The sequence below is a fragment of the Ischnura elegans genome, chromosome 2 (genome assembly GCF_921293095.1).
Source record: "Ischnura elegans chromosome 2, ioIscEleg1.1, whole genome shotgun sequence".
NCBI classification, from domain to species: domain Eukaryota; kingdom Metazoa; phylum Arthropoda; class Insecta; order Odonata; family Coenagrionidae; genus Ischnura; species Ischnura elegans.
The window spans coordinates 25,749,414-25,773,793 of record NC_060247.1 but is presented as its reverse complement, the minus strand read 5'-3'; the positions used below and the strand labels follow the sequence as shown (position 1 = coordinate 25,773,793).

The 24,380-nt window shown below is 39.0% G+C and overlaps 1 protein-coding gene across 3 annotated transcripts in view; it reads right to left on the bottom strand.

The window, feature by feature from the left end:
- The window catches only part of LOC124153484 (alpha-actinin, sarcomeric), a 66,632-nt gene that overhangs the window by 42,035 nt on the left and 217 nt on the right, over positions 1-24,380 (bottom strand). The gene's annotated exons all lie outside the window — the stretch shown is intronic.

Below are 24,380 nucleotides of genomic sequence, written 5' to 3'. Positions count from 1 at the left end.
CTGCCTACTATATATAAAGGGAGAGGTAACTATACGTTCTGGCATAAGTAATCATGCCATTTAATATATTTATGCAAAAAAACTAACTTCATTCTTTGAACGACATAACATTTAGCAATGTTTTTCTAGTACAGTAGGAAATTATTTTTGATTTTCAACTATACCAACACTCAAAATATATTTTTTCACGCCATAAATTTGAAATGGACTCTAAAACGAACGATATCAAAACAGGCCAGGCTAAATTCTAACTTACTATCTAAACCTTCAACCTACTCGACAGCGCAAATAACGATTACTCTTCCTTTCAACATCCAATGAAACACGATCCATATTCACTTGCATCCAACTTAAAATCCCCAAGACCCGAAAAGTGAATCAGAGCAAAAAAATCACTCCAAGGGAAGAGTTTATCATTTTCATCAAACGACACCGAGATCTTCCTTTGAGAAACGAACGATTCCGAACCCCTTGGTTCGATTGGGGGAGGGGTGGAAAAGCGAGAGAAAGGGAAACGGGGCGAGGGCGAGAAGGTGTGGAGAGGAGAAGGAAAGGGAGGACCCCGGCGGGAGAACGTTATTATCGTCCTCAAGCTCGCTTTTGCTCTGGGTTCCAACCCAACTCTCCCCCTCTCACACCCATCCTTCCCTCATTCCACCAACCATCGCCCCTCTCTCTCTCTCTCTTTCTCCACTTCTCCCACTCAAGAGTCTCCGGAGAATCTCCAGTGGCCATACCCCCCCTTCATATCCCCGTACCCCATTGACACGGTCAGCTAAATCCGGAGCAGAAGTATCCACCGAAACGAGGGAGGGCGAGAGGGGAGGTAGGGGAGGAGGAATGGCGGGATGGGGTGAAGGGACTAAAGGCGAGGGAAGAAATAGATCCGGCCGTTATTTATAAGCGTACGAACCCCCCCACTCCCCACACGCGGAGTGAGATGAGAGGGGTGGATGCGTGAGAGGAGTCGGGGATGCAGCTACGAAATGTCTACGGGGAAAAGGAAATGGGGAGGTGGAGGGCGTTGGATGAGTGGAGGAGAAGACGATGAGGGCGAAGCGTGGGCAACGCGGGGGGGGCGCGAGCGCGGAGGAGAGCCAATGCAGATTATGGAAGTGGGAGCGGGGGCTGAAGAGGACAGGAAATATTTCCATGACGGATAAGGGTGTAGTTTCACACAAATCTTGCGTCACACGCGCGAAATGGAAAGTAAAACTGAGGCAGGAGGAAGGAAGCAGGCTCAAAACCACGACGGATGGGCTACGTCTTCCTGCTGCCAAATTAACCACACCTTATTTAAAAGCAATATGGACAATCTCAGGTGAACCTTCAGAAGTATATAATGAGAGGATTTAAGTCGTTTGGGCAATAGATCCGCGGCCTATTTTCGAGAGCTGACAAACGGCGTTGTGATACGATAAACAACAATGCGACCTGAAACCCTAGAAATTCAGAATGATTGCTTGGGGGTAGTGGCGTAACTATGGGGGGATATATCCCCCCAGAGCCTCTGATAAATAAAAAAAGTTATTTAAAACTATTGTATAGTTATGAACTTTGATAACTCTATCTGCTTAAAGCTAAATTTCTGGTGCCAAAATGATGAAAAATTTATATAAGGGCATGTAATGTTTCAAAAATTTTCCCGAAGAAGTTGCTTGGGGCACCCCAGGCCATCCCATCCCACCCAAATCATATTCCTAAATACTCCACTGGTTAGGGGGAAATGGAAATCGTCACATTGAGGAAGATATTCATTCATTATGTGATGGAAAAGTTATACTTATCCTCAACTACAAATAACTAAAAATACTTATTAAAACTAACAACCATTTTCCAGGCATTGTGGCGTTGCTAAACCATAACTTTCGACCAAGTTGGTTAAGATGCTGATAGTGTCACACATATATGCATTAATTTATTCAACTTAAATAAATCAGCCCTAATAACCCTATAACTAAGACCAAAACTTCCATCGAAAAATATACTTGGATAAGTTTCAATGCTTCATGCAATCTGAAACTTGAAACCATAGACATAAGTCAGTTTTCAAGCCAAAGCTCGTGTCGTGTCGCTAAAAAGGCCAGCCCGGCGCGCTAAGACCCTCATCATTAAATTCTATAAACGATAATATTTCCGCCATGGGCATAGAAAATTGTAAGGTGGAACATGTCTAACCATTGTTATTTTCAGTAGTTAGGGGAATAGCATTCATTCACAGGAATGCGTCACTTACGCAGTGTCCCAAGCAATCTGTTGGTATAGATAAGTGAGAGTAGAGCTCATCCCATACTCAGCTAGTAATGCAAAGATTCTAATAACCGATAGTCTATTGACAAGTCAATAAATATATAAAAATATTGAGGCTTCTTAACAGAAAACTGCACACTCAACTTACCAACCAAATACTATATCCATCTCATATAATTCATCTCATTCCAAATACATATCTCTGTAAATATTTACAACCATAAAGGACTCATAACACCGAATACATATTATTTAATAATTAACTCATACCTATCGCCAGAATATTATGCCAGCACTTATTTCGGGAATAAAATTGCTAAAGGTAACCCTAGCGACTTAGGATAATTAAAAAAGCAAACATCAAGAACAACCAACCACAGAATTGGGCTCCTATATGACACACGGCGAAGATATGAACTTGGGGCGGGGTTCGTAATTGTCAGCTTGGCACAAGAAGTCTCACATGAGCTATGCTAATACAGGAACGCATGAATTATTTCCAGAAAAATCTGCGCGAGAAATTTATCATTTTACACCCCAGTGTCACAAGATTATGCCATTTTTCCGGTAGCAAGCTTCTGTTTTTAGGAATACTAAAGCTGTAAAACCAAGATGGAGAAATACCGACCAAAACATCCAATCACACCAATAGGTATTTATTTGAATATAGGCACTTCATGTATATTTTCAATTTGGCAGTGTTAAGGTGTCACATTATCATTGCCATCGCTTGAGTCCGACTTATCCGTCACAGCTCACTCTGCATTGCCATTTAATAATCGCTGGAGTGCATGGGATCGAACCCCCGCCCTCTTCTGAGATAAAAATAGAGAACGCAGAGTAGTAAATCTACGGCTAGGAGCCAAAACGAAGGCGGAGTAGAGAGCCAAAAACTATTTCCTCTCCATTATTTTATTTCGACAAACAACACGACAAATTTAACAAATTAGAAATAACATTTTTTTAAAATATTAAAAAATCACAGAAAGGTAAGAAAGGGAAAAACCTTCATAGTTTCACACTCCTTTGTCCATTGCAGAGAAGAAGCAAAATATATTTAGCAATTCGAAAAAACTATCAAATTATGAGTCGGGCATGACACAAATGTTGCAGCATTTGAGTTTCAATAAAAATTCCAATTCCTCTTTATATTTTATAAGGTATCAAAAATGAAAAACAACCATGCTTTTGTAAGTGCAGCACAAATGCTTCATACAATACGATAACTTTAACGATTGGTTAGGCGATAAACAAAAAACTAATTTGGAAAGTTTTTTTTATTTCTGGATTTTTGACGTACGCTATATGTTAGGGCTATGTTGCACGTTTCTTACATATAAAATTCGAGGTCAAACCATTGTCCTAGTTTAAAGATAAAAAAACAGACAAGAATCGGAAAGTTAAAACTTAGGTATCCTATCAAAACCTGGATAAGAAAGCAGATGAAAAAAGTATTATTAGAGTTTCGCCAACCGATAGCCGAAGAAATCGTTGGTATGAACCCGTTTATTCCAGCCTTCGATCGGCAACATAAAAAATAGGAAAGATAAGGCTCACTACCGGATCATCACCGAAAAACAGAATTCCTTCGCCGCGCAAGTTCCAGCGCGGATTCGCCCCTTTGTGACCGAAAATTACGCAAACTGTATTGAATATTTCTGAACATGCCTTTACTGTGCAGCAGTCATCTTCGAACGGAGTTTAAGTAGCGATTCAAATAAAGCTTTTGTATTTACTGATTCACGTTTCCCACATAACAAAATTTGACAGAGAGCATTCATCACCAATATGTTAACATAAGTATGCGAACTAAAACGATATTTCGCTGAAGGATGAAGAAATATTACAGTTTTCTTAGAGCGTTGTAATTCATAATTTTTCCAGCAACTTGAAACGGGTGCCTACGCAAATATTTCAAGAAGAACTGGCTCTGTTAGTGTGAGATTGTTTTGCCGTTAACTAGGGCGGAGTAAATGAAATGCATTAATTTTACTCACTTTATCAAAACATAATCTTTCCATCAATTCGGCAATCAAATACATTAAATAATGAAATTACCGTCCGATTAATTCAGACTATCGCCCAGTTCCAGGGCAGAGAATAAAAAATTATTCTGGAGATCACTCACTTCATTAATGCGGTAAGGTATTATTGGGAAAAGATCTCGGAGGACTCCATATCCAGACTCCTAAACAAGGGGAATAGAAAAATATACACGTCCGTTTCCCGGCGAAGATTCTTGAGTGGGCGAAAGAGGATTATCTTGAAATAATCAGCCATCGGTATAGAAAGAAAATTCAATAAAGACGTCCGCTTCTAAACTAATTCTGAACCCAATCCAAGTCCTGAGGAGGAGATTAACACATTGGAATAGGAGTCCCTTGGTGAATCACTTATCTCAGTCTAGCCCAGTAATCACGAATAAACACCAAAGATGGGTGCCCACAAAATAGCAGAAAATAACAGGACTACAAGGCAGCTTTCTTCCGCACCTGCGTAAGGGTAAAATAAATCGCTTGACAATAATGACTGAAATGAAACCTCCACTCCGTAAAGAATTCTCTCACGGTGGACCTAGGTCCTACAGGTTTGATCCCTTTCTGTTGGCTACTCTGGACGCAGTGCTGCCAACATTCCAAGCTCCTTTCGTCACATTCCCAGGAATAGCCACGGCTGCCTTCCACTAAACAGCCCACCCACCCCTTCCTCCTTTACCACTCATTCTCGCGTAACCACCCCCGCCGACGCCGCGCCGCCACCACCTCGTACTCCACACACGCCCACAGTAATGACGGAAGACGGAAATATCGGGCCATGAACTCCCTCCCTCCAGCATCTTCTCCAGGAGCAGTCGCGGAAAATTGGGAGGCAAGACCAAGGAGTGCGAGGAGGAGGGAGGAGGATAGGGGGATGACGAATGTAACCGAAGGGGAAATGGAGGGGGGTTAAAACCCATCACGTGTTCGGCACCGAGAGAGCGTTCCGATGAATTGGTCGGCCAAAAAAAGAACTGCCGATTACCACACCCCAACACTCGATACTCCCGGAATTTGGGGGAATTCACCAAAAAGACCTTGTGGGAAGACGTATAGAGCGAAGGATGAAAATGAATTGCGCACTTGAAATCAAAACCTATAGCATGATATGTTAGTGCATGTGGATCAATCGAAAGAAATGGTAACCATAATGATGGCATTCGTAATTAAAAGCGACGCCTCCCTTGAGGCACGTCGGCCATAACGACAGCCGTCTCGGGAAAAACATCCTTCACGGCCTCTTGGTCCCGAAAATAGAATACAAAGAGTCTTCGGACTTGATTTCTTTGAAACTCAGTCATTCAAAACACAAAAAACAAGCATCCGCGGATCCGTAACATTTACAAATAAATTAATATATGTAAATATAAAATGTATTATAGTCTGAGCAATGCGGTCACGATTACTAAGGACTTATTCTTATACATATTGTATGACTACCATCGATAGATAATAAGCAACCCGTCACCTATCATGAAAATATAACTTCAAAGGTGGAGTACCTGAGCCCGCATCGTCGTGAGTAACGACTAGACATAAATCTCATTAGCAGCAATCGAGACACGTCATTGGCAACATCTACATCAATGAATAATCTAGCTATGCACCGGATTTATGGCACCCATCCGAATACAAGCCAGGAGATTGATTAATGAGAGCTCCCTTAGAACGAAAAAAATTTATTAAATATGCACCCAATTCCTTATGATGCTGATTAAATTTATTAAATATCATATGTTCAAAGCTGCTTTTTAAGAAATAGGCGCATTAAATTTGTCTTGATCATTCCTAAAATATTCCATAAATTAGTAAAAGAATATAGACAATATTTAATAATTCAAATATTTTCAATCCGCCAAATTTCAATGACAAAAAGGTTATCTACTCACAAAGTCACTCAAAACAGCGAAAATCATGCAAATTATAGTAGGATAAAAGAGCTCTCACGATAGATAGGGCTTAATACAAAAAAGCAATGACAGCTGTTATGAGGGTTATGAGGTTATGGCAATATAGCAACGCTTTCTTGGGAGAAATTACAATTTTAGACTCCAACGCACATTTGTCATTGAATCCGTTCGGTTAGCTAAGTTACTATACACAAGGGATACGATTCCCTTGCACTTTTTTTCGCAAGAGTAAAAATAAGAAAATAAAAACAATGAAAACTTTTTCTACCGCATAATCAGGGTCAGGAATAAAAAACTTAGGGATAGCATGACGGGTAGCATTACTAAAGATGGTGAATTGATACAGGATATTTTTATCTAATAAATGTCTATGATATTACATACATCATCTCAATACTCGTGAACACTTCCATGAAAGGAGTTCCGAGTATCTGAATTACAAAGACTTGAAGTGGGAACCGAACCTGCAGCCTTGGTGTAAGCGAAAAAGACAAGATTACAGTCGAAGAGCCTTATTTATTACATTCCACGACTACTTACAATTACCCAACAGTTATTCGGAGTCATAATGAGGGTTAAATATATTTTCTACGTATAATATGCATATCACGGCTATTAGTTTGCCATTATGACATAGTATTGAAAGCGGAAATGCATTAATCCACGACAAATTTAGCTCAGTTTGCTAGAAATTGTAATGTTTACAGATGGAGTGAGGAGTATCACGTGACGCCATGCCATTTGTTCCAAGCCTACGAGCAAGCTTTGCCAGCTCTCTGGCCTACAAACAAATAGTAACCAAAAGAGCGCCAATGATTATGGCCTTCAGAAATGGTCCTTGGAGGACAAATATCATCACGGGCATAACGATGCGTATAGGCACACAGGTTAATCGGAAACAAAAAACTCCTGAGGCGAAAAAGATTTTTATTTACTGAAGGCAACTGTTGATATTTAAATAACAAAAAATAGCGAATAAAAATAAATTTCGAAACCATTACAAATTACGCAAAGGAAGGCAGTAAAGTCTCAAGATATACACCTGGTTTTGTCATGCGCGAAGTTTCGCCAGCAGCTGTTATGCTTGACGGATGCCGTAAAATACTACCGTTTAAGGCCGAAAATAATCCGAAACAGTGGAATAAATTAGTTCACTACGAACGAACATACAGTGAATAAACCAGAAGAATACGCTCATTAAAAGACAGGAAATTTTAAAGCAAACACGGCGACTAAAACAGAAGTGGTATTTTTTTTACTGGCAATAGGATTCTGGAAGCAGCTACTAACGAAAAATAATTTAGGGTATATCAAGCGGTAAAGTTTGAAAGTAATTTATTAGTCAAGTCAAAAATATTACACATTCCTTCAAAGGAGATGATGGCAGACTCCAATGTCCATGACTGTAAGTGTTCAAACTAGCACGTGTATTTGTAAAGATACTTCACTCATATTTAAATTATTTTTAACTAACACAATAAACCACCATGTAAACATTAAGTACATCCATTACGATTCATTATAATTAATCATAACTTATACGTATGAAAAATTGGAATGCGCTGTCCATCTAATGTCTGACTATAATATCTCATGAGAAATGCATATTAAATACGAAAAAAATCACATGATTACGGTATTTAAGGGCAGCAGAGAATCCTAACCCAATAAGTTTAATTTCTTAACAAGACGCAAAATATGCAAATTCACGCAAAAATTGAACAATAGTTCGCCACGATTCTTGTGTCTTTTTTCATGCATTTCCATGCTAATTTGAATAACGTCAGATATTAAAAATTCTGCTTGAAACGTTGCTCCAACCCTATGCGGTTAAAATATATGTAAAAATATCTATTAAATATTTTCTAGTTAAAACAAAAAACATTAGTCGTTAACAAGCCTACTTACACCCGACAAAAAAAGTAGCCAAGTACCATAAACCTCAACCTGGAGATTAGGCAGGAATGCATATCGCGCCAAGAAATTTAAAAAAATAGTCGCCAAGTAAAACATTAATTTGAAACGGAATTACACAGTCAAAACCTTCTTAAGGAAGTGAAGAGTCACGGGTGAGGAAAGGTTTTCTACCACTCCGAAGTGGTACTAGCAATTTATTACTTTCTTCCATGGTCGGAAAACATATTCTACCCCGATATTCGGAAAAAAATTATTTCAACTTCATAAGCGCTTTTCATTTCCGTTTACCTATCACAGAACAACTATACCACAGCACCATCAGAAGTTCGCTGGGACATCGGTCGAAGGTATTAAGTTGGTCGCACACTGATAACGAGGACAAATTACCGTTTCATGATAACGGCGGTTTTTCAAATAGAATTCTATTGTCTCGTGTAGCGTCTCTGAGCAGATATTCATTGTCAGGGCCAATCGATTCGGCTCTCTCACGATCCTTCGTTATCTAACGAAAAGCTCCGAAACAAGGCAGAGCAGCTTATAGGAGTGTATTGATCATTTGGCACTTAAAAGGGCATTGGGCTACGCCAGAACACAATTTAAAGTCCATAGACAAAAACGAATGATGGTGGCTATCGAATTAAGAAGCCATAAAGGAAGTCCTTCAATTAAGATCGCATAAACTGTAATCATATGAGGAGTAATTAGTAGAACTTCAACATTTGATGAGGAAGTACGCGCTTCTCAATACAATTCCACGGTGACATGTTCTTTCCTTATAATCTTTAATTTTACAACTTATTTCACTTACTTTGCAAAAAAAAGTCGGCTAAGGAAACTGAATCCCCTACTACACATTACCGCCACGGATACTGCGTCCAGAGAAGGAAGAGGGCTTGTGGCCAGAATAAATACGTGCGAGTAAGATCTGAGGACATGAAAGACAAGGAATAGTAACAATGACACATGGAAAAGGATAAACACATTGTTTCGTGGCCTTCTTAATCACTCACAAAGTCAGATAGAAGAGCCGACTTGGTTTCAAGTTATCATACCTGATTAGTAAAGTAAACCTCAATTAAAAGAATTAAGAATTCAGTACGAACTAGTCAGGTAAAAATTGTCAACAGTGTTGACCCCTTTTAAATACTGATGACCAAAATATATCACACTCTTAAATTTGTACGAAATTTTTATCCTACCCCTTAAATTCAAGGACTGCATCTGCTACTTGAATTAATGATTTGTCCATCCGAGCAAAACGAGGTTTGGCCGGATTCGAAAGTTACAAGATAAGTTACTATGTACCGCCTCAAAAGTTAACATTTTTCTTGTAAACCAGAAAAACAACATTCCCAGAATACGGTACATCATATCAAAGACGTATCGAACAACACACAATGAATTCTGACACTTCATTTCTTGGATCCATTAATAGGAAAAGTAACAAATATGTTTCCAAAGCGGGATTCTCACAGGCCACACTGATTAGTATCAAGTACCATTTCGATACCATTCATTTAAAATTAAATGAATAAGTATGCGTAAAAAAGTATCTCTAGTACGTCATAATTTTGGTAATTTCATACACATTAACGTGGAAAGAGAATACGCCTCACAGCTTCAGTAAACAACAGTAATTTTCCCCTAGTTAATGTTAATATGTATCTATTTAGAATGAACCACTGCAGCACATCAGCCAAATAGCACACACAAAATATCAAAAGGAGAGGACAATTTCCTCCATTTTGGCGGATCATGTAAACAGAACAATCGTCTTATCGATCACAATTTCAACACGCTTGAACAAGCACCCACACCTGACGCCAAGGATTCGTGCACGCTGAACAATATCCAACAACTTTGAAGAAAAACCGAAAGCAATTCGTGAAGCCTTACAACCAAAGCCACAGGAGAAACGTGACGAGGCCTAAACGGGGATGCGCCCTTAGTTTTTTTCACGCTCACTCGTGCCTTGCCAAGTGGAATTAAGGGAAACATTCAAGTGATACTCTTATTAAGGTCGGCCGGGTGGTTCGGGGCGAAGCGGTGACGGACTCTTACACCATCCTCGACGGCGCCAGGTGTGGCTCACGCCACGGAAGGGAGCGAGGGCCATCTACTCCTTGGGGGAACTGACGATGGGGGCACAACACTTGACTTCGAGAGGACGCGTCTCTCCCGCTCTATCTGTCTCATTTCCTAACATATTACTTGTTTAAAACAAACGCCATCATCTCGAAATGATCAGGGAATACGAAGTAGATCGATTTGAACGTATAACTGCTTAAATTTTTTAAAAGTACTTCCAGAGAGGGAAAATTTATACGTTTGAGAAACAGAAATACGTTTACAATGGCCTACCCTAGATACCATGAAAATTTCTAGACGACAGCGTCAAGTTTAAAAAAAGTAATAGGTCAGGAAAAAAGACTCGACTTAAGCGGGAGGGTTGCGTCCTCTTAACCACCTGAAAGGAAGACGGGGAAGTGGGCACACAAGAGACAGGCTGCTCATCAAACCCACCTTGGGGGCTCGTGCCTCCGATCCCCGCTAGTGGCGGCACCCCTCCAAATGTAACCCCCTCCCCCCACTTCGAAAACATCCCTCTGAACTCTCCGAGGGACCGAGAGAGCACTGCATTTACCTGGCTGCACAACTACTTCCCCCTCTTCCTCAATGCTGGATTATGAATGCCCACGCGCCCGCACCAAACAGAATGGCAGGCTGTTGTGCGTTTCCGCGATGAATAAGCGTCAGCCACCCGTTTTCTCCACCCACTCACACATACTCGCCTAAAACCGCCGGCTACAATCGCCGTGGCATGTCACAACGCCAGACGCCGAAGCGGGACGTCACTTGAGCCCTAATTGTACGAGGCAGTTCGAGATCCAGAATGGAAAAGACGTCACGAGAATCGCTGAGCTCGCCGTGTTACTATTTCGTGTGTCACATTTCCCTTCCCGTCCTCCTGAAGGACGCGCCTTATGTCACACTCAACTCCTTCGATTGCAGCATCGCCTGTTAAGGCGCGGGGTAGAGCGGGTAGGTAGAGGTTACATGTAACTATAGCTATCTAGTAAGGAAACCTCACAAGTTCCACTTCTGTACTACATAATTTCCCCAGATAGCTGCATTATTGTGAAATACGTCGTGAAGTTTCCTGCGTAGGAGGAAGGCGAGAAATCTTTTTTTAATGTATTAGAGAAGGGGGTCTGAAAAACTTTATGGTAGAGTTTTTCATTCAATACCTATGCATTTCATCCACATCAAAAATAAAAAAAACTGTTATTATAGAACGGAATGGTCGACATGAAAAAAACCGCGACTTGATATCCCTCCGTAAAATTTATTCTTTCATCGGAAAACGAAAAAGTCGATAGCCTTCGTATTGTTTCTATCCTTCAAAACATAACCCAAGTATTCCTTTTAAACTAATACAAATAATTATAAAGTGGAGAAAACTAGTGAGCAGATTCCCTGATTTCTCCATAATTTTACGATTGCGCGCTTTCTTCATCTTGTGCATTGTGACATTCTTCCAGTTCTCCCAGCAGTTCTTTGGCGCCTGTCCAGTTGCATAAATGCCACAACATATATAATCAGCTAATGGCCTGCTTTCGAGTATATTTCAGAACCAGAGGCCAGCTTTCGTAAATCCCCGAGGATCTTACGTTTTTGTTTAACACTCATTGCATCTAATTCCGATTTCTATCGAGGTAAATCCTCGTACAGGACAAGAATTCTAAAATAAAACATCCTTAGACTACAAATGTTACGCCTAAACATTTCATATGTACACAAATTGGTTTGATAATTGATGAGATGAATACTTTTTACTTATATAATTTTAACAAGTATTTTTTTTTAATTTCGATGTAATTTCAAAAATTGAGACCAATAAATATTCAACAAGGGCGTCTCCATAAGTAGGTTAATAGATGATAATGAGCCCGTGATCTGCACAAAAGAAAGTCGATCTCAGACATGCGACACACACCGAGAAAACCCTTAGGCTTTAAAATAATCTGGTAGAGAGAACACTCACTAGGATATGCTACATTTAAAAAATGTTAACATCATTAGCCCCGCTCGCTCTCACCTATATGGCTTAGAGATAACCTACTACATACATATCAATAACGATAGCCTACATATATGTATAACACTACAACACACGATCTGCGATAAAATCAATCGTACATACGATTGCGCTGAGAAAAATGGACAGAGCTATACGCACAATTCTCTTTAATTTGTTTCGCTGGTGCGAGGGTCTTGAGACCTCTTATTTCCTACGTGCACTTTATTTCTCAACAGCATTTGAGTCCGGAAGCTCCATCAAGCCACTTGCACGACATGGCATTCCCGAGTTGTCGATTCAAGGCAAAACACATTCGCTCGATGCGGAGTGTCTCGGGAGTTATCAAGAGACTATTGAAGGATAAATTAAAACCAACACTTCAGGCGACGCTATTCACTAGTTACCGGCGCTCAATTTAAATCAATAATTTCGTCAGACGCCAAGTCTGTCGCTGTCTTCGCAGAAGAAAAAAAACTCTGCAGCCGGGGGGCAGTAAAAATTAAAAATAGGACGGCATTCATCATTGGTTCTGGGGAAGGGATCCGTTGGAAGGCATATCCTCGGGCGAGGCGAAGGAACAATACGGTAACGCTCACGTCGAAAGAAGTCATGCAAATTAGGTGGCATGCAAAAGTCGCGTGGGCGAGTGGGTAGCATATCATGGGTACACGCATGAGAGGCCCAGGGAGGATACGAACGGGGAATACTTGACGATATCGAGCTCATGACGCAGGCGATCAGTAGGCGATGAGATTAGAGCGGGAAGAAAAGAAGGACGATACGGAGGGAGCGGAAGTTAATAAGAAGAACTGTGTCGACCGCCGCACGCCCCTCCCGCCCCGCTGGAGGATTCCACAGTTCTGTGCAAGGAGAAAGGTTATGCCGTCGAAGCGCTTTTCTGCCACGACACCGGCGCAGGAGTGGGCATTGACGCAGCCGTCATGATAAGTGCGACGAGGAGGGAAGAGGAAGCCTACGCTACTGATAGTGCGAGAATGCCAGACGAAGAGATGCCCTCCGAATCCCGACTTCTCGCGATCATCTCCGGCCAGACGCTACCAGTCCACCTGCTTTCCGAGTGAAAACCAACACTGCCACACTTCGCCCCCCGTTCTGATATCCTCCCAACGACCGCAGGGTAGAAACAGGAAATTATGGGCTAGTAATTGGTTGGCATTCACTCGGAGACGAGACCGATCGTTGACGAGGACGCCATTAAATCACCACGACTTCAACTACAGCAAGCATTCTTTGAGTCAACATCCTCAAGATGTTGCGACCCATATTATAATTCATATCGAATTTAAAAATTTATATTTTCTTTGTGTATAAAAATCAAGGAGACATATTCAGTGCCAAAAAAGCATCCTTCCAATCGACAGAATTGTCGTTTAACTTAGGCGTCAGAGAGGGATTGGATACCTTACTATCAATTCAATCGATCCAGTTTGAGAGTAGGAGTGAAGTATTTATAGATGAACAACCACTTCCTGAGTCCATCCGGCGTAAAATTAGAAATGACGCGGTGATAGGCGAGGGGCAAAGAAATAATGCCATCCAAGACTACCTCGAAGATATGGGAGAAATTCAATCAGCGGTCAAATGAATGAAAGGAAACTCAAGTAGGATAGCCAACCAATATTTTTACACTGTGACTGAAATAAATGTGCCACAGGCAACTCTTAAATCACCGCAAAATGTACTTTTAGAGAAAAAAGTTCAATGAGTACTTAAGAGCAACAACTAATTATGATGCTACACGGGGGATATATTGCGGGCTAGGTTGGGCACGCACTAAGGCAATCAGGTAAAGTATCAGAAAGGCATATGATTGCACCAGTAAATAGTACAGGAAAGGCGTATGTGGGTTAATATGAAATAATATACTTTGTCATAATATAATGTATTCAGAAAGATTATACGAAAATTACGCCCATTCCGGATAAACACTAAAATGTATCTAATTACAACAGGAAACACATTCCGAATGAATCTCTCTGGTGAGAATCAGATATTGAAAAAAATATTATTACTTTCCACCAGAACACGCATTACATTATGAACGTTTCCTCAACATGTAACCAACCGAAATATCTCCCTTCATTACCAGTATATTTATCACTGTAACTTCACGAAAACACCTTCCTACCCCGGGGAGTGAATATGTTTTCAAATGCGAAGAGCAGACGAGGTATTAGATAAATGCTTAAGAATGCAAAGATAATGACTGTGCTGAAGGGCGAGAAATTTTGCCACATAATGCATTTTTGTAAATCTCTAAGCTAGCTGGACGGCCTCACATAGTTTCCTAGAGCAGCAAATGGAACGGTGTCGTTAAGGTCAAGCAAAATTGCTTTTCATCTCCCAAAATTCGGGAGTAGAGCAAATGTTTTGAAATGAGGGCCAAAGAAAAAAGGCATAAGAGTTACTGAAAATCACCGGATGGATTATTTTTCTTATACTATATCCGAAACCTTTCTTTAAAAAATGCCCATGCATAATTAAGGAAGGCGGGGGCAAGCACATCCAAAGGCTTGATCGGATCACCATCAGAAAATAACACTGCATGGAATCCTATACAACTAAAATGTCGACAACGTATGTAGAAAAAAGAGCAACTTTAATTTTTTAAAAAATGAGATAAACTTAAAAGAAATGTCTGCATAAAATAAAAGAATGAAATTTCCATGCTTTCGCTTGATTAATCAAATGTGAATAAATTTCCCCAAAAATTGCGCCTCATGAGCATTTCTCCCTTTCGTCAATAAATGTATCTCATGAAGGTTACCGATATATTATGATTTATGGACCAAATTACATTCTGAAGTGTTCAATAAGGGTTCTTCGAGTAGTTTCAAACATGGATACATCTAATAGTGGCGTTTTATTTCTGGATGGCATTAGAGTGAGTTGATTCTTTTGTAAAGGTTAAATAAATAAGGTTATGTCCCTCGCCGTGATGATTCGTTTCAGAAGCTTGATAATGACAATAAATGAAGAAAAAGTGTGGCTTAAAAGAACTTGTGCCACAGACTTGGACACTCCAGGTTACACTCTAACCCCTAGGTCACAAAACGGTAAAATAGCCAGTAATGGTGACGACGGCCCCCGAATATATCGAGTGCATATCCATTAATCTAGTTATACCGAGTGTTTAAAGAGGAATCTGCAACAATAGAAGTGGTTGCGAGGGAGGCGATCTGAAGAATTTTTTAATGTAAAATATATGTGGCCGCAACACATTAGGAGGACCAAGCTATGACGACGCATTATCCCCACTTATAGGCAAATAATAACAGCCATCATAAAACATCGTGGCATACTGAATATTTTTCACAGAACCTCACTGCAAAATAATTTATTTTTACAACTGTCTACTAACCATTTTTTCCACCAACAAGATTATCAACTAGGTGGCAATTCCTCCACCCAATCGATAGTTCATCCTCCCCTAACAGGAAATCCCCACCAACATGTTTTTAAAGCATAAACCGTCCCCCACGATGAAGCCCCATATCGGTCCGGCTGCACAATGGGAACTTTTATAAAGTGGATAAGAACTCGATTAAATAATATATTTCTTAAGACTTGACTTTTTCGAAAAAAAAATGGAATGGTAAACAGCAATTAACAACTTCTAATTATGTATTATGTCTAAAGCAAGCGAGGATAAGACAGGTAAAATAAAGATAGAGCAAATGACCTTGAAAATCTTTTTCCTAAATAGACAAATGAATGTAGTGCCAAGAGTTTTGAAATTCCTTCAAACACGAACTTAAGGGCTAGTGACACCAGGGTGTTGGTTAACTTTAATTATCGTGAATTATTTTGTCCCTAACGATTACCACAGGAAACAAAACTAAACTATTATATATTTGAAGATGAAACGCTCTCTTATTGTACAAAAACTATTGAAGCATCTAATCTTGACACGTAACCTAGACTGTTCCAAGAGTGACAAAATTAGTTCAGATAATATTATATGAAGTTAGATAGGTCAGAATTGAAATGACTTTCAACTGTATTTCAAAAGAGATGGGATGTTTTCACCGTAGGTACCTTTATGTTACCATGGCATCAATTGTCATTTTGACGTGTCAATTCTTGACACATGTACAAGCGACAGTTAGGATTAGAAAAGAATGAGTGCCATGGTAAATTCATACCTTCGATGGGATTTATTGTTTGGCAGCCGAACGTGTGAACCAAATAAGTAAATACATAAAATCATAAATAAAGACTTCAGAATAAATGTTGCCCGTAAAGCGGGTGAGAGTTTGAATCTTCATTCGTGCCCCAATTAAATTCGAAACATGCCATTTCCAAACACGTACACATCGAGAAAAGGAAAAAATCTACATTATTCACATGAATCATTTAATTCCATAGGTTGAAAGAGGGATAAATAGGAAGAGCAAGGCAGGAAATTATCCAGATCACAGTGAGAATGTCATCGTTTCTCGCCAAATACACGAACTGATCAACGCCTAGCAGAACGCGCCGATCGAAATTTTCAGAAAACTGGAATGCAATACCGAAGGAAGAGCACGTGATAAAAAAATCTATCGTCATAATCTATATCACCTGTGAGAGGTCCTACAACTCTAGCTCAGCGTCGACATCGCTCGATCTCATGATTAGAAGGCACCTCAATATAAATGGGTGAAAAAGGTTACATCGTAACATAAAAAATGGCGGATTGAAAGAGATACACTGTAAGAGATCTACGCGCGCTTTAGGATGAGTTAATCTAAGCGAAGTCGCACAATTGACAAGATTCCAACTTAGAAAATACGGGATGGAGATACAATAGTAGGCTCACATGATCACTTCGATATCGACAATAATTTACCTGACTTCAAAAATCGAGCCCTTTTGCAGAACATTTTTCATACTCTTCTTAAATAGGACCATAAGGGACTGGAACGACCTACCAGCAGAACTATTTGAGTCCTTCCCGAAAAATTTACATAGTTTTAAAAAGCGGCTGAAGAAGTAGGGACCAAGGGCTTTGTATAATGTTTTCTATTGTTCTTTCAAATGTTTTCTATTGTTTTTTCAATTTTTCTATTGTTTTTTTCAGTGTTTTCTATTGTTTTTTTTCATCATATGTACATGTTACCACCAGGCTAAATGCCTACTTGTAACAATTTTAATTATAATAATAATAATAATATACTCGAGAGCGAAGAACTGGAACGAGGAGCACATCAAGTAGTACACAATGAGAAATACTATTCTTCAGACAAACGCTCTGTAAGATATTTCTTAAAAATGTGGAATGTAACACTCACCACTGCCCTAAGCCATAAAAATGTACGTGATGGTCGCCGGTTCGTTTCACCGTAATGTTTAACTATATATACAGTCACTCGAATAGCCTAAAGCGAAAAAAACTAAATAAGCTTCCGATGCTGAGCTCATCATTATACCATTACCATATACCATATATTGGATGCCATGCTGAAGACAACAGGTACACAATATTAACATCCCAACTTGGGTGAGTAGGTCAGCAATGTCAGTATGCAGGTAATCATTATTGAAATAAAGATGATCCACCACCAATATATTCACCATGGCACTCATTCTTTTCTGTTCCTAACTGACGCTTGTACATATGTCAAGAATTGACACGTCAAAATGACAATCGATGCCATGGTAACATAACATCCATTAAGTTTATCTTCTTAAACCAATTCCGAACTACCTACTGCCATAGCATGATCGTTAGAGCGGTACAATAATTCAATAAAAATATGACATCACTCACAGGATTTTATACACTAGTACTTACACCAACTTAAATTACGGGTGGACAAGTAAATGCTACATTTTGTATATGGAGCTAAGACTATCTGACACACGCAGAAATTAGGACCCGGTATTACTGCGTCCATCCAACACCTAGTTAGTTGCGGTAACCTAGGTGAACGAACCAAATGATTACTATCTTCACCATAACGGACCTGTTAGCAGTATTTATGCCAAATGACCAGTATTTCCATCTATCTCAATAAGTTATTGTATTTATCATATATTAGAGCAGATGTGACTAAAGACAAAATTGGATAACTTTCACTGCGTAATTTAAATAATAATAAAGACCGAGATGGGAAAATAAAAAAAATCTAACCATCAAAATAATAGTAAATCGAGACGAATCGCTCAAAATTACGTAGGAATAAATTCTCCATACTACTAAAAAAGCGGTGAAATGTACACATAAATTTTAATTATTAAGGAAAACATGCAGACCTTTGATCGATAGTTCGTTCTAAAAATTTTTCAGATACAGGCCATACTTTCTCTGGGAGAGAAATTATACTTGCAGCTCCAGATAACAGTAAAATATCATCGCAGCTAAAAAATGTAAATGTAAAAAATATGCATAAACCAATCGGGGCCACCAAATGGTAAAATGTACCAAGCACCAAAATATCTCAATCTACAGAGATGACAATTACGCACGTTCTCCTATCAAGTGGGGTGGACATTACAAGATATTTACAACCTATAAGCAGTGGCGTCACCAGGGTTGGTAACTCACGCGCGATAACAAAGGGTACCGCTTATATACCCTTTTGGAGGATATGCTCTTCATGTAAAACCATATGTTTCATTGAAGTTAAGTATTTTTTCAAAAAATCAATTTATGTCAAAACTGAAACCATGCATAACAACGATTTTACAAAGTGATCAAGATTATAAAAAAAAAATATTGTTGCTGACACTCTAAGTAATAGTGTCACCCACAGAAATAAACAGCACCGCACAACCCAAGTGAAGACATTTTTAATAAGGCATCAAACTCAAAACATTACGTTAACTTTTGGCCAACGTATCCATTAAATCACACGGACTCTTCCTTCTCCTAGGAATAAGCAACTAGGGCATACCAACCAAAGATATAACCAACTTTCATCCAGAATCACGTACTCGCATCCGCACCTTCAGAATTGCGGTCAACTAGCGGTGGCATAGAAAGCGCCGAATCAATGAAAAACAACAATAATAATGATTTTAAACAAGTTTTTGTCCTGACGTTTACCTAAGGATAGCGACCGGCTCAGCGAGTTCAAGGAGAAACCAACTGCAAGTTCGTGGCATAAAATAACTTGCGCATGTGCACAGAGGAAACAAAAAGGAGAGAGCTCACGGCAAATGATGGAGAGCGTAAACAAAGGGATCGACAGAGATGCTCCCGTTCACCGACTCAATCAACATTCCGTTTGCACTTAATTTTGCTACCCACGGCTACCTCTGGAGAGGTCTTCCACCAAACAGAATAAAAATAACAGGCGCAATCGATTATTCGGTCGCCCTTCACCTACTACATGCCCTTGATCTAACTCCCATTCCCTCTCACGCTAGAGAGAAAAAAAAATCGATTTTTTGCCACATAACAACTACCACTGGAAAATTTGCCATCTATCCATACAAGTAATTTATAACACATCCCAATAATGACAGTTGCATTGTTAATATGATTTAGAAATGTCAATACCTCTCCCTACCTACCCCTAGAGATATAAATACTTTCCTATTCCCGAATGAAGATTCAATTGACTGACAGTATAATTACTCAAAGGAAGGAACCTATTTTCTAGTATTTTCATGCCAACACAAACACTTAAGGGCATTACAAGGGGTAATATGTAGCGAAAAGAATTTGAAAATATGGCGGAAGAGTAATTTATATTTATGAACTCTTATAATTACCAATCGTGTTTCAACTAATAGATGAAAAAACTGAATTCGAGTTGAGTTAACAGGACCATTCGGCACATGAGAAAATGTTGCTTATACAAGTTTTCATGGGAAGTGAATGACATTAGAAGGCAAATAGCAGTTAGCATAGGCCAACCCATAATAGGAGGTTCAATTTTCCACTACATTCGGAGTTAGACCAAATTAATAGACATTCGTAAATTATGCATTAGCGTCCGCAAAAAATCCTTAAATTATACATCAATATAGTAAAATAACATTTCAAGAGCGACATAATAAGGATACTTAGTCATATTAACCACTATTCATTGAATAATTAGGTCCCACCTTCGATGAATTACACAAAAAATTGTTTCCTTCACAATCTCCAGCCTCGCGTTGACATGACCTACACGGCCTCCTTTGGCGGGAGATATAAGAGGAATTTCTCAAGGTCAAATGCCTCTTTAATGCAACCGTCATCCCTTTAAACACCGGTCGCCGCCAGAAGCCTTACGGTATTCCCATGGCATTCGCCTAGGAAACAACTCACGTTAAACAAGGCTCATTATCAATCTGTCTATTACAAATATTTACCTACGAAAATCAGAGCCAAAATCGATTATAAACCAATACTCTTATACCATACATTCGCGATAAAAACATTGCCAAAAGCCGTTTTAACGTGGAGGGAATGAATACATTAACTTTATAACGAAAAGGAATAAAAATTAAAATTAAGAAAAAAGTATTTGAGGATCCATGCAAATGAAAAAGGGATCCTTAGGAAAACATATCGAAGGATTCGGCAGAAAGACGCGGAAATGCAAAATGTATTTCGATGAGAAGAATTTCCGTGACTGAGGATTCTCATACGCTCAACGCTGATAAACACAGTGCAGTAAATACGAGCAATATTCTACAAATGAGATAAAATCCAACGGTAATAGAACCAAAAGCAATGGCCATAACTGAATTATACTAATTTTTCCACATTACTCCTCCGCAAACACTCAGTAACAGCAAAACTCAACTCACAACAGAGTTTTACAAAAAAGGCAGTCAATAAAATCATTAGTTTTGCAAAACCGATGATTCAATCAACCCTATTAATCAGAAAAGAGCTACATTCGCCTCGATTGCAACATCATCGAGAATGATTAATTTTTCTAAGTCGAAGTCTCCACTGGGCTGACTCATTAAGTACTAAAGCAGAGTTACGGAGGTATTTCCGAACGTCTACTGATTCACCCGTAATCTGAGCACTCGCTGGGAGCGCGGGCATAATCAGTCTGGGAAACACCCACATCTTTCAACAACAACTTCAAGGCAAATATTAGCGATGACAGATAATAAATATTTAATCATTTACTAAGATAATTTGAATTTCATAGAAATGGTACACAGTAATGATAGTTGAGAAAGTTATGATATAGTATGAGAACGCATTTTGACGAGGAAAACTCACTTATGAACGCATAGATACACTATAGCGCGCGAGTGATAGTTCCGCTAAAACAATAGTTCTACGCCTTAGTCCTCGAAAACCGAATGCATTGAAAATTTACAGCAGATTTTCCTTTTGGATTACACGGATAGCATCGTACACAGGAAGGCATAAAATATCCGTTCATATTGCAAAATACCAATCAATGTAGGATATGTTCTAGTTTCTCGAATTAGTTTAAGTCATGCCTCTCACTAATTAATCTCCTAACATTGCAACGAAAATGTAGTGCACCAAGGTAAACAAGTACTTTTACGGATAAACGAGCGATGATTGGTGTAATTTATGTACCCAGAATTAAACGTTCATTTTCCACAAAGTCCATAAATTGCGTCAATGATAGGGATCATTGTCCATATTTAAACATTCTAAAGACAGTTGTTACCGCATTATTTCTCTGAACTCGAACACAAAATCATTACAGCCAATAAACACGAAGTATTTGATACAAATGCTTCCGCCAATTCATAAAAATAACAAACAATTTGAATCGCAGGTCTACGAATTATGTACCTATCCTATAAAAACAGTAACAACCGTGAAATTAGTAAAACGATCATATCTTAAGTTAAAGCTTACAATGCATAGTAGAAATGATACTAAGACCTGAGAGCGATTCCGGTTTCTTAAAAAAATTATGCTTCATAAAAAGATTAGCAGACAACCAATGATAATAACATTTCGAAAGGGCGAAATAAATATTCCTAGAGCTTAAGAATTAGAGGTTGCATATGCTAGACCTAATTAATGCGGTACAAAAACATGCAATCTCTTCGTAGCCTTCATTGTTAATGGCGAGAGTGAATAATTTTCTCCAACTGAACACTGTAAAATTGTTCTTATTTTCTTAGAAATTCAAGAGTCAAACCAAATGGAGAGACATGGGAGACCACTCAATCACGAGGGATTTGCTCAACAGAACAATAAAAATAAGTAATTAATTTTTTTTGAGATGGTGGGGCTATAGCACAGTTGAGTACGACTATATATCTTGGGTTATACTAGTAAGCAAAACCAGAGCGAAGGAAAATAAAACGTAGATTTTCGTTTAAACGTTTATTCCATCAAATGTGCACACACGTCAAATATTACAGCCTGAGAAAATAATTGAGGAACATGAATCCTAAAAATTGGCATAGAACTACAATCTGACCGAAAACATTAAATGTGATGAGTATGTTAGAAACATAGAAGTAACTTACTGATAATGATACCCGCGGTTCGCGAGTGAGTCTCCATTAACTATTTTTAAGAGGCGGTGAAATAAACGCTTCATTAAACATATTAAATGAAAAGTACATACATCCAAATTCCAGTTTTGCGAAGGCTGTACATACAAAAACTCCATCTCTATTGTAATTGTATAAACAAAATTAGGAAATGTTGATTTTAAGGACTTTTTCTCTCTTTTTCAGTTGCTTCGGTCAGAAGATCAACTTTTTGGTCAGGCCATTACTTGAATATGAAATAGAAGAAGCATGAACTATTTTTTTGTAAGATTCTAATCAATAAAATACTATCAAAAAACTTGAAGCTACATTTTTATTACCACTGGAATTTAAAGGTACACCCTCTTTATAGCGAAGTAATTGCTAAATAGGAAACAAAATTTAAAGAATAATTTCGATCATTTAGTCGACCGCGAACGACAGAACAAGACAGGTAATTGGGATACATGGATGAATGTGCAATAGTATTCTAAATGTAAAATACAAAAAAGAAACAAAGGAACATAAAATAATGTCACAATGGTTCAAAATACGCAACAAAATCACATATCATATTTAAAATCTGGTGCATCAAGAAATGTCAATTGTTACGGGTATACCACAAAGTGCATTGCATCCTAAGTATACTTAACACTGCAAGTAAAGTTCACTAATTGAGGATAATTAGATGTAAACACCCACATAAATTCGAATTAGTTTCCCCAATCCCCTCCTAAATTCCATTAACATGGGCTCTCTCCCATACCCAGGCTCCGGGACCACGGCTAGGTCCTAGTCGACTCCTGCTGCTCTCGAATATGAGCCTCGAAGCCATTTTTGGGCATCGGGGTGGGGGAATAGGGTAACCCAATATCTCCTCCGACGCCCCAGTCCTTACATCTCACGACCCCCTCTCCGTGGCTAGGCTGGCCATTCCGCGTACGTGCGGGACACAAAGGTGGACCCGAGCCTGCGCACGCTTTCCCCTGATGAGGGATGCTGTGCAGCAACGATGAAAGTTGCTGGCTATATGTATCAAAATACGACATATATGGGCGAATCAATGGCTTAACTAAAGCCTTAATTAAAGTGCTATGACAAAAATATGGACGCTAATACGTCCTGAGATCACATTAACGATAAACAACAAATCAATGAATACAAAATGAGCTATAAAGGAAATAGTGCAATAGCCACCCAGCAATGATCACATGTAAATAATGAAGTACACACTATACACGAATACATCATAAACCCGCAACGAGACTAATACTGTAAATATTATGATATGAAGCAACAAAATAAAAGTCATGGAATGAAAAATTCCCAAAACCAAGTATAAAAAATTTCCTCTTTACGCGTACTATTATCGAAAGGAAGAGGTTGAGATATCAAAAAACAACAATAATACTGAGGTATGTTGACGCATACTAGGTAATCGCTTACTGCAACGGTCAAGCGACTTAAGAAGCTTATATATCAAGAGTCAAACTAGCAGTGATCTGGTACGGCATACAAACATTATCCCTATAGTAAGGAATCACCACCAATTTGGTCGATTCGAAAACCGTTGACCCAAGTATAACCTCCCATGAACACAAACTTGTTTATGTCACGATTGATTTGTTGTCGTTCCATTACCTCCACATCGACGCTCTAAGCGCTGCACGAACGAACCCACTACAACGCAATACATCTGGATGGCTACTTGCAAATCGCATGGGCTTTCATACGGAGTTCTAATAAAAATTAAGGACTTAC